The 12,586-nt window shown below is 45.4% G+C and overlaps 1 pseudogene; it reads right to left on the reverse strand.

Annotated features, from left to right (window-relative positions):
• Positions 1–2,237: 2,237 nt before the first annotated feature.
• On the reverse strand, positions 2,238–3,754 carry LOC136522758 (aspartyl protease family protein At5g10770-like; annotated as a pseudogene).
• Between the last annotated feature and the right edge of the window lie 8,832 nt (positions 3,755–12,586).

Here is a 12,586-nt window from a genome sequence, read left to right on the forward strand (position 1 = left end):
TAGGCTCTAAAATTTGGCTGAAAAAGACGATTTCAAATATGATGGGAAATTAAAAGTTTAAAAAGGATTTTTAGTGTCAGTTCAGTTTGAGCGGAAGCGCACTTGCAAATAGATTTTCAGGGAAGCGGACTGTTTAAGCCAACAACCCATGAAAATGTGTTTTTAGTAGCGGTTGCATTGCCATAGACGTCGTTGAAAAACCAGTTCCAAGGACACCTCTGCAATTGCAACCGCATCTAGAAACTTGGTTGAGGGACGGTTGTCATACAAACAACCGGCACTGAAAATCAATTTACATGGGCGACTCTGTTAAGCAACCACCCTTAAAAATTAATTCGCAAAGGTGATTATCTATAGCAACCTTCCCTGAAAATCTTATTTTTAGGGAGTGGATATTTAACGGAACCGTCCTTAGAAATTGTTTTCTAGAGATGGTTAGATGTCCATTCTACAAAAGGCATATCTTTACAATTGATGGCATTATGGCGATTTTTTGAACCGGCTCTGAAAACCGTTTTTGACCATCGGCAAAAATCATTCCTATACTAGTGGCAGTGTTCTTCATTGTTATTACATTACAATCAAGCTAGCTTTACTTCTCCCACAATTTTTCTTTTCTCTATTCATCACATTCAGAAAAGCAAATCCCCAAAGACACTATCTTTATTTTCAAAATACTACAGGATACAGGAGCTTTGCCGAGTGTCAAGGGCACTCGGCAAAGCCCCCAAAACACTCGGCAAACCGTTTGTCGAGTGTTACACTCGGCAAACGGTTTAATGACAAACGTTGTTTTGCTGAGTATTTTTTATCGGGCACTCGACAAAGACTTTGTCGAGTGCCCCAAAAACACTCGGCAAACATTTTTTGAAAAAAATAAAAAAAACAAGCACCAGCCACCGGCCGCCACCACCGACCGCCACCACCACCAAGGCCACCTCCTGCTCTGCCTCCATCCATGCCACCACCTCCACCACCACCCATGCCGCCTCCCCATAGCAGCGTCGTCCTCCCCGCAACGCCCGACGCAGCCGCGCCACCTCCCCATGGTCCCGTCGGCCTCCTTGCGCCGTCCTCCCTGTGCTGGATCAGAGTTGGGAGAGATAGGAGAAAAGCTCGCCGAAACCCTAGATCTAGGAGGAGGAGGGCCTACCTCATCGGGGTCACTGGATCCGCGCCGCCGCCACACCGGGGTTGCCGCACCAGGGCCCGTCTGTGCCAGCTCTGCCGCGCCTGGGGTCGCTGTGCCGGGCCACTGCGCTGAGGGCCTCCCGCTGCTGTCCATGGCGCGGTGGGCGCGGTGGGGCGCAAGGAGGAGCGCAGTGGGGCGTCGTGGGTGGGCGTGGTGGGAGGCGGCGGGGCCGGATCCGGAGGGGAGGGGTGGCGCGGCGACCGGATTTGAGGAAATCCAGGGCGGAGGAAGGGAGGAGGGGGCCGGGAGCGGCGGCCAGATCCGACGAGGGAGGGAGGGAAGAGGGTTTCGGGAGCGGAGGGGAGGGGTGGTGGCCGGAGGAGAAGAGGGCGTCCGGGAGAGGAGGGGAAGGAGGCAGTGCCGGCAGGAGGAGGGGTGCTGGGGGCCGGGAGGAGAGGGGAAGAAGAAGGGGTGGGGACGGGAGGGGTGGGGCGCTGGGGACGGGAGGGGTGGTAGGATATTTTTTGTTTGCCGAGTGTCCAAGATCGGGGCACTCGGCAATGTTTTTTTTTATTTTTTTTCTTCTCCTTTTCTAAAAAAAAGAATTTATTTCTTTACCGACGGTTCTAGATCTGAGCACTCGGCAAAGTTTTTTTTTTATTTTTTTTTCTTCTCCTTCTTTTCCAGAAAAAAGATTTTATTTATTTGCCAAGTGTTTTTTTTGACACTCGGCAAACCCCCTCTTTGCTGAGTGTTTTTTTTAACACTCGGCAAACCACATCTTTGCCGAGTGTTTTTTTTTCGAGTGTTTGTAGCGCAGCACTCGGCAAAGATATTGTTCGCTGAGTACCCGAGGGAATACACTCGGCAAATATAAAAAAAAACACTCGGCAAATTTGAGGATTCCGGTATACAACATTACTTACCAGCTTGAAGACTTAATTTAATTGAGCAATCGCATGACTGCCATAAAAGTGATATACTATATAGGAGCTGCAACAGTTCAAACCGTTTTAATAAACATACATAAATTTTGCATGTATTCCGTGCAATTATCCTCCTGCCTTGATCAAGCATGTCAGTATGTGTGTCACTCAATGATGACTCAGCTGCATCCGTTTGGTCCGAAGCCAATCCTCCCTCCATCCACATCGAACACGACGTTGTGCGCCCTCTGCTGCATGTTTCCGACGATAACGAGACCCGCCGAATTGGTGGGCACGAAGGCCAAGCACGCGAGCGTCAGGGATGGCCCTGAGTCACCTTCTACCGGGAACACGAATACGATCCCGGACGCGTCCACGTCAATCCTCGCGCCGCCACCAAACTCGAGCGCCACCCGCGGCGCCGTCACGACGTCCTGCCCCGTCACGTCGTAGCACGTGTCCAGCAATTCCATGTACCCCTCCGGCAGCATCGTGTTCTCGCCCATGTGGCTCCTGAACTCGTCGCGGAGGGGGTAGTACGCGGCGGCCGGCATGTGCGTGACCACCGTGCCGGAGTCGATGACCGCTCCCACGGAGAAAGCCGACGCCGGTATAGGCAGGGCCGCGCCGTTGACGGAGATGCCGGCGAGGTTCACCACGTACACAGAGCTCAGCCGAGAGATAGTGGTTATCAGAGGCGTGAAGGACAGGTTCGACTACTGAGGAGCGGCGGCGCCGATGGTGAGGTATCCCGTGGAGCTCCCGCGTGGAGGGAGGCAGTACGAGAAGACTCCGCCGCCGCCGCCGCTGTTGCCCTGGCGTGTCTGCAAGAGGATGGACGAGGCGCCCCGGCCTAGACCAAGCAGACCGGCGACACCCATGTCCGTGTCGTTGAAGCCAGAAATATACTCATGGCTGCACCCAAACACGACTCCGGTGGCAGGCGGCGCTACCGGCGACAGAGTGAAAGTCTCCTCGGAAAGGTTACCCCGAGTCACAGATTTGTCGCCATACTTGACGCTGTACTGGCACGAGGTCCCCCCGCAGCTGGTTTTCTGTGCGCCACCGATGTGGCACTCCGGCGCGCTGCACGGGATGCCGACGTACGTCGAAGACTTGCTCGGGTCGAACAAGGGCTCTTCCTGCGGATAGCAGGAGGAGTCGAGGCACGGCAGGCACTGCGCCCAGGTGTGGTCGCTGCCGGTGTCGAAGAGGACCGTGAAGTTGCGCGGTGGGGTTCCGATGCCGATGGTGACCACGTACTCGAGACTCTCGATGGCGAGGCCGAGACGGGCGGGGATGGTGGTGGTTGTGGTCTCCGCCCCGGTGAGGCGCCGGTGGATGGACCGGACTCGGTGGCGGTCTCGGTGCAGGATGGCAGTAGTGTAGTGGTGGTTCGGCACTGTCTCGTGGTCGCCGGTTTGCAGGCACGCGCGGCGGACGATTTGGAGGGTGCTTCCAGCTGCTCCATGACGAGACACTGGAGGATCAAATTAATTAATCTTTCTTAAAATGATCAACTGTGACATTAAAACACAAGTTAACCTGGAACAGCAGATGCCGAAGAACACATCGAGATAGACAGCAGAGACTGGACGCTGATGGTATGACGGTCCTGCTGCCTCGCCGCGAGAACCTGTTGAGAGGACATGAATAAGAGGAGCAGTGCCAAATGTAGGATCCAGTAAGCAGCCATGATCGGCGACTTGCTCGAGCTCTTTACAGCCTTTAGCAACGGATCGGTACGGTGTCCTCTTGTTATACCAGCCTGCGTGCTTACGAGTCATTGCTTTTGGATTGTATATACCGTGGAGTAACGACAGAAGATCGCAGAAACCAAAGTGGTGCCACAAAGGAATTGCCATCCAACAGCTTTCGGCTTAGGATTACACGGCTGATCCTGGAACAAGAGACTGATGTCCTACGGGATGTATTTTGGTACATAAGGAAATTGCTTCGCAGTTCCCACGAGACAGATATGTTATCGGATTCACCTCATAAATATGTTTAGGAAATTGCTTCGTTCAGAGTTTAAGTTACACTCCAATCCATCTCAATACATGTGGATTGATGCGAATCCAATTACACCCAAACAAGTTATTAAAGTATGTCAGGGGCCTATTAGGCCTAGGCTGGCTGGATAGCCCGTTCGTGTTAGGGTTAATTAGAGATAAGGGTTGCTTGCTTAGGGGTAAGTAAGCATTGCTTAGGAGTCAAATAAACTTCTATATAAGAGAGGAGATGTATCAATCTAAAGGAAGAATTAAGAAGAAAAATCCCTTCTCTCTGGCTCGGTCATGGGCAAGGCCCCCGGCCGGCTCCTTCTCTCCCTCGCAGCCCCAGCCACCACAAACATCTGATAGGAACAGTACCCATGGGTACTGTAGCACAAAAGTCTCCACCGCTCCCTCAACTCGACCCCCTCAACCCTAGCAGCCACATAACATCTGGTATCGGAGATGTCAAGTTCCGCTGCCGATGGTTCAGTCGACGATAAGACCGCGTCTCAACTGATGGTGCAAACGGTGGTGCTGCCGACCGCCCTTGAGGCCATGACGAAGACCCTCTTCGAGATAGTCCAATGGGCACGTCTAGAGGCCGTGGAAACCCGACAATTGGTGACCACTACCACCACCATGCCGTCGGGGTCCCCTACGGCTAGCCAGACTATGGGACGACAACCGTCTCCATGATCGGCGCCCAACAGATCACAATCGAGGGTGAGAAGTTGCAGCAGATCAAGTAGCCGATGGACATCGCCATGGCACCGGTGGGGAAGATGCTTACCCGCCAGGTGTCGGCGGTGGTGAGGCTGCAGGCTGCTGCACGTGGCCTCCTAGCCTGTCGGCGGGTGCGGGAGATATGCGATCTTTAGTTGATTCAGCCTTGCACCCCTTCGCAGCTCCTCCAAGTTGTGCTTCGCCGTGCGGAGGACCTCGATCTCGTCCGCTGCGTCGGGGATCCTGGTCATGGGTTTCCCCACGTCCGGCGAGCATGCTGTTTTCCCTGCGGGCAGCGAACTCAAAGTCTGCGACGGCAACGGTTGGGGAGGTGCTCCCCTCGTCATTCTCCATCGAAAGCCCTTCGCTCTTCTCTGTGCGGTGCAGACCAGCAGCCGTCCAGCAGGGAGAAGGCATGGGGTCACCGGCGGGAGCGCACCGTGTAGCGCCGCCGCATTCCGCCACTAGCTGCCGGGTGGGCGCCTCCACTGGTTACTGTTGCGAGCACTTCTAGGTGGCCATACAAATGCACCACTTTTCATCCAGATGGTGTCCATGGGATCCTTGTGGTTATAAAATCGTTGGTCTGGCGTGCGGATCGTGTCCACCTTATGTTCAGGAGTCAAAAATAATGTCCAACTTATGTTCAGGAGTCAAAAATAAAAAGTCCCAATCCATTTCAGGTTGAGAACAATAAAATAAACCGAGATGTAAAAGGCTTGTTTTTAGATAAGGTTTGTGTCGAGTTGAGTCATCGTTATAAGTTGGTTAGGTTCTAGCTCGAGGATGAGCTGCATGTCCAGATTGGGTGTAGTGTTAGAGTACGTCAAGGGCCTATTAGGCCTGGGCTGGCTGGGTTAGAGTCCGTCAGGGGTCTATTGGGTCTGGGCTGGTTGGATAGTCTGTTAGTGTTAGGGTTAATTAGAGATAAGGGTCACTTGCTTAAAGATCAAGTAACCCTGGCTTAGGAGTAAGTAAACCTCATATAAGGAGAGAAGATATAACAATCTAATCAATCAAGAATTAGAAGGAAAGACCTTCCCTCTTGCTCGGCCGTGGGCAAAGGCCCCCAGCCAGCCCTCAATTCACCCTCGCTCAACCCTAGCAGCCACATAAACACAAGGCCTTAAAGAGTTCTCTAAACTTGACCGGACGTCAGTAGCACTGATTCATAGGTCACAAATGATCCCTTAACTTGCTCGGATGTCAGTATTACAGATTCATACATCACTACCGAGGTCCCTAATAAACTCGTTCGGACATCAGTAGTACATTCATACGTCAGTGCCGAGTCCAAATTAAACCAGGTATTACCGTCAAAATTAGTTTCAACAGAGGACAATCGACAATGATGGAGTTACCGGGTATCACTTTCTAGGATTGGAACTCAGAACCTCAACATTCAGCGTCCATACCATGTGCCCTACTCCATACTATTTGAGCAATTGAGTGATGCAACACCTGTGACTATACTACTAATGTTATTCTTTTAACTACTTATTTATGAATCTTATATTGTACATTTTGTGAAATTAGTGTAACATGATACCCGTTGGGGGTTCACGGTTGCGTGTTTATATAGCCGGGAACAGCCCCAGCGCAGCTAATATAAGTTGTCTTGTGTTATAAGATGATAAGAAAAAGGAAACAACAATCAATGTTATACATCCTATTCTAGAGATACACAAGATCATGCATACAAGGAACCAATCCTACTGGTTATCAATCACACATCTTAGCACATTTGACACTCTAAACTAAAATGATCTCCAATGAAAAAGATGTGAATTGCAAAGTTGTAGGTCTTGTGAAGTACAACAACCTTGATGTTAACTTTGTGTCCAATCAACATTGTTAATCATCTCAAATCCGATCTGAAAACTTATATTGAATATTTGACATATAAACCATCTCAAATTTTTAAAAAAATTGTCAACTAGAAATTTTATTACATGTTGATTTTTTGTTTGAATCTTGAGCATTGATAATAATGATTTGGCACAATTGTTTCACTGCTATGATTAACAAAAAAAAACCCTGCTTTCTCGAACTTGGGGCATCATTTATGCAATATTACTACACCCTCTATCTCAAAATATAAGACAGCACTGACGCTCATATTGTTCCAAAAGCATGAAGAGGACCAAGAAACAGATTACAACCAAGCAAGATCGCATGGAACAAAACATCGCGGGATCTAGCCCTGTGATCAGGCTGGAGCTACCAATCTGACCTGCTGGATTCTTTACACATCTCGGAAAGAGATGCATACTCTGTCTTGTACGTATGCACTGACGAAACTGGCAGGAGAGTGCAACAAGTATGTCGTGCCCAAAACATTGTAAACCTGAACTTTGGGATAGCTGTTGAGTTGTTAGCAGTTGTGATTATTTGTCTAAACAAACGAATGCAGGATTAGCCCGGCTGGTGGTCGATACATAGACCTAATTAAAATATGAAAAAACACAGACATCAAACAGAAACACCCTTATATTGTGATGGCATTTGTGCCTTCTACGCTTAGGAGCTAGAGACTCTAGATCAGGGATGAAAAAGATCAGGAAAACTCTCTAACCACTTTTGATTTCACATTTTTTCCAAAAACAAAAAACAAAACCAAAATCGGAAAAAGCAACTATAATTTCTGGAAATCGGGAACGTAATAATCGAAAACTGATAATTCAAAATGAGAACAACAGCACACATAACATTTCAAGTGTTTAAGTCGACGCAATGGAAACTACAATACATAGTAGATGGACAAATAGTGTCAAATGTACCATGTTCAGTTGATACTAGACAGATCCATGAAGGCACAAATATATGCGTAACAGCAGTGGCCTAATTAGGTTGACTCGCAACCGTAGTTTTTTTGGACAGTCAAGAAATAAATAGCATATAAAAAAAAGAAACGAACTAGAAATGGGAAACGAAAAGTACATGAACTGATGGTCTAATGTAACGAGAAGTGCATAGATCATTAGTTTTCCTAGATTATAACTGACTACCAAATATTACTGATATGAGATGATCAACAAGCATTTGGCAGAAATAAAAAAAAAACTGGAAAAGAAAAAAATATGGATAGGCTTCGAGTGACTACACTCTGCCAGCCTATTCGCTTATTGGTTTTAGCCAACAGTGTTTTTCTATCACAACAAACCAGCACCAGCCGGACTTATCAGTTCAGAAACCAACCAACGAACAGGGCCGTACGAGTGAAAGCATCCAAAGTGGGGCTCCATCTCATCCAATGCTTCATACTGGGCTAGTAGGCTTCCGCTTTGGTTGCGGCCCATTGAGCTAGCAAAGGACGCGTCATGTCCGCGTTATGCAGCACACTGCTAAAGTTCCCACCTCACTTCTGCAAGAGAAAAGCAAGATGTTGAGTTATGCCAAAACGGAAACAAGTAAATAGGATTACCAACATTTTTTTTTTGACGAATCTGGAGGGGCCGAGGCCCCCCTACAGTGCTTTATTAAAAAGGAAGGCAAAAGTTCAATACAAGTAAGTAGAAGAAACAGAAGAAAGGTAAGTTAAGTTAGACTAGGCAGGGAGGAGTTTAAGAAACAAAAAAAGAGACAATTACCAACGAAAATGTCTCGGAAAAATTTGGGAACCATAAATGTATTTAGGAAAATGCTTTGTTTTTTCATCCCTAATCCACTGAATTTTTCAAGTTTTTGTTTTTCTTCTCAACTTTTTGGATTTTTTTCAGATTCTCATTTTTTTTGAAAATACGGTCAGTGAATATGGCAAATGACGTCATTGAGATTCATGTCCTGTTTTCATCACTATGTGATTTGTTGTGTGGGTGTGTCTACAGTTATATCCCTCTAGTTTCACACTAGAGTCGTTGTTTATCTTAATTATTCTTCTATGTCGCACCATCCCTATTATTGCCCTGTTTATTTCCCGTGGAAAAACTTTTTCCCTGCACTTTTAACTCATTTTTTTGACAAATAGATCTAAACAGGTAGGCTAAAAATGAGCAAAAGAGGAGGCTAACGTTTAGTCTATTTGCACCTCAAGTGGTGTAAAACTAAGCTAAGAGCTTTGGGGGGTGAAGGACACCTTATTTTGCACTTTTAGCCCCTTTTTTTTGCCATGATCCAAACACCCAAGCAAGTTAATAGGGTCATAGTTACTAGAAATCATATCAAACAATTATCTTAACCACACACTCTCTAAGGATACGGTACTTGGAATGCTCCCTGCTAGAGTGTTATAATGATAATATGTGCGCTTGCAGTTAACTATTTAACCATAAGAAATATCAACAACCTATACATTATAGGAGGCTCTCAAATGTAGATAGAAAAAGAGTAAAAGAACGTTTTGAAAAAAGACTCAGCAGCTAGAAAGGAAAACATCTGCCAGCTGATGGCCTGGCGCCTAACACTGATTAACTCGTGCTTAGCACCTTGCATATGTATATGATGTCCTTTTTTGCGATCCGGAGAGAAGTTGTCAAGAAATTAGACTACTTATTATACCAACTCAAAAACCAAGGTGGGCTTGGAATTCACAATTTAGACATAAAAAACACGATCCTTCTGAACAAGTGGTTTTTTTAAAGCGTTCACAACTAAGAGTACTTGGCAACAAATGCTACCCAAGAAATACTTAAGATCTAAACCTCTTTCTCAAGGTCAATGGAAGAACGAGAACTCGCATTTCTGGGCTAGCCTTATGAAGGTTGTGGAAATTAAAACCTCCATTGAAGATCAAGGTCTTTCAGTGGTACATTGATGAGGACATCATTGGCTCAAATATGACCATGCCAACTACTTCTATACCAAAGGTGCAACCATTCTATATGAGGCTTATCATTGATGCATTTGATGAATTGGTGCTCCACCATAAAATGTGTTCATTCTCATTTTCAGAATTACTTACATGGATCAAGGGAAGGCTTGATTGCATATGGAAAGCATGGAAGGTTAATGAAGTTGATTGGGGACCAAATACAAGTATTCCTAACGTCCTCTGCTAGGCCACCACATCACTTTGGTTCCAAGGACAGAAAGAGTCCAAGTCCAACACGTTTTGAAAGTTGAATTCGGACTGCAAAATAGTCCCAAATTGCGACGGTCGCCACGACTTCATACGGACTCCGATTGGGACGTTCTAGCACTTTTTAGAAAGCTTATCAAGTCTATTTTCCAACGGATCTGGACTCATGGCTATATCTTATCTGATGCTTCCGTAGTCGTCATTTCAACGCTGGGACCTTTTCTGCCTTTGGTGCTGCGTCACCCTATTTTGGGCCGATGGTCCATGTATCAAGTTGGGGTCCATTAGGGACGCGTCCTAGGGTTGGAGAACGACCCCAACACCCCCCTGGTCGTTTCCCTAGGTATTAATAAGGATTAGAGCCGCCACAAATAGATTGGGTTTTATTTTGTTGAAAGTTTAGCCATTGCTACTTCCTTGTAGATGCGTGTGTCGACTAGACCATCCGTTCTACTCGATTCAGAACCCCAACTTTGTGATTTCAGATTGGTTTTCATCTCCACATTTGCAATTGAGTTGCTTGTTCTACTTGTTCTTGCTTGTTCCTCGATTGCTTGCAGGAATTACCCTAGTGGTTTGGTTGATCGTGCTCCACAAGATCGCGACGGCCGTTGGAGGTGGTGTATCGGTTGCTAAGGCGCAGCATCCTTGGATAGTTGTAGTCGGACTGTGAACGTCATCTCCATCCCCAAATTGAGTTATCCACCTTCTCTCATCGAAAGATCGGGATTCACCCTAGCGGGTTCATATCAGTTGGTAATCAGAGCAAGGTTGATCGGTGAGAGACTTCCAGTTCTTTGTTGTTTTTAATCTCCTATAGTCCAGAAAAAGCCAAAACAAAATTAGTAGATTAGTTCTCCATAATCCCAAATACCCTTTGTGCTTAATACTATTACTGCTTAGTTAGGGCTTATTGAATTAGCGGGTGCATCGTCATGTTAAGTTGCTGGTCTTAGCGTTTAGTCGTTTAGAGTTTCAAGTTCTAGTCACGTTTCTGTCACCATAGCAGATTTGAGTTTATTTGTTTCTCTCAACGAATCCGAGTGGATTTCCAAATTCTTTTGTTTTGTTTACCACCATTATCCTAGCCACATCCTTGGAGGTTTCATCCACGTCCATATTTCCATCTACAAAAAGGAAATCCAACAAGATCAAGATAGAATTTGATTCGGAGTCCTGTTTTATCCTGAAAAAAAAGCACCATATTTCCTTTGTCAGGAGTCTGAATAGGGAGTTTAAATACAATCTGGAAACCTTAACTTGTCCTCTTTCCAACGGATCAGAGCTTGCTCCGAAATTCATTCTGAGCGCTTCGCAATTGCCCTGGAGATTTGCGCGTCTGCTGGTTTTGCAAAACAGCCACTTGTTTGACTTTGCTACTGAATCACCCTTCCTAAGGAAACATTTAATTGTTTTAAGTAGCTTGTTAATTCTTGTTGCAAAAATTTCAGTTTTGTGCTAGTTGAAAAAAAACAGAAAAAAAAGATAGAAGAAAGAAAGAAAAGAAAGAAAGAAAAGAAAGATAGAAAGAAAGAAAGAAAGAAAAGAAAGAGAAAGAAGAAGAGAAGGGTTTTCTTTTGTTGTTATTCCTGTCCTTGTGATCCTTCTTTGCTGCAGCTCAGTGACTTTGTTTGTATCCAGGCTCGCGTCTCTAGCATGTACTAGCCTAGGACCAGCATAATAACGTCGTTGAGCATTTGTTCAATTTGCTTGCAACTAACGTGGTTCTAGTACTTCCTTTCTTTAGCCCACCTACAGCTCCACATATTCGACTACAGCTTGAGAGGTTTTTGTTGCTGCGGCACCGATACACTTCGCTCCACGGTTATAGACTTGTTGGTTGCCGTCACCTCCTGTTTGGCTTGGTAAGAACTTGTAAGGGCTTGTTTTAACAAGTTGAGTTTGAGAGAATTACAACCAACACATCCTAGTAGTTGATAGGAGGATACATATTATTTTTGTGTTTCTTGTTTTCTACTAATCATGGCAGGTGATATGGAGATTTTTGAGCTATTGAAACTAGACCCTCATATTCAGGATGTCATTCAACACTTGCCGTTATATGATGGTAAGTTTGATCCTCAAGCTTACATTGATTGGGAGTTAAAAGTAGACAATGAATTTAATGAGCATGACCTGTCCAAGAAACAAAAGATTTGTATTGCCTCCAATGTTTTGACTGAATTTGCTTTGCTAGAATGGAAACACATTCGTAGGCACAAGAAAGTTCTAGAATCTTGGGAAGACTTCAAAATTCTTTTTAGAGATGCATTCATTCCTGCATATTATGTTGATTATTTGCTTGCAAAATTAGACAACTTGAAGCAGGGTAGTAAGACTGTGAAACAATACTACCATGATTTTAAGATTTGTATCATGTTTGGTGGATTGGATGAATGCATGGAAGATGTTATGAGTAGGTTCATGAGAGGGCTCAATTCTGAAATTCGAACCTTGTTAATTAGCAAATCATATTGCTATATTGGTCAATTGTTTTGTCTTGCTCTCAATGCTGAAAAAGAAATTCTATTATCTGTGAATACTTGCCAGAATGATGTGACCCATAATGTCCAAAATTTGTCCTCATCATACATGCATAGGGGCGTAGTGTTAACCAAAGACAGCTAAACGTAATGGCAACAAACAGTGTTGTTCTATTTAACAAAGATGATACAATTAAGTCGTTCGTTAAGTGTCATATTACTCGCGTTGTATGGTCTGTATTTGGAAAGACAACAAACAATGTTGTTTTTTTTAACAAAGATGAGATAATTAAGCACTTGTCTTTAAG

The sequence above is a fragment of the Miscanthus floridulus genome, chromosome 18 (genome assembly GCF_019320115.1).
Source record: "Miscanthus floridulus cultivar M001 chromosome 18, ASM1932011v1, whole genome shotgun sequence".
In the NCBI taxonomy this organism is placed as follows: domain Eukaryota; kingdom Viridiplantae; phylum Streptophyta; class Magnoliopsida; order Poales; family Poaceae; genus Miscanthus; species Miscanthus floridulus.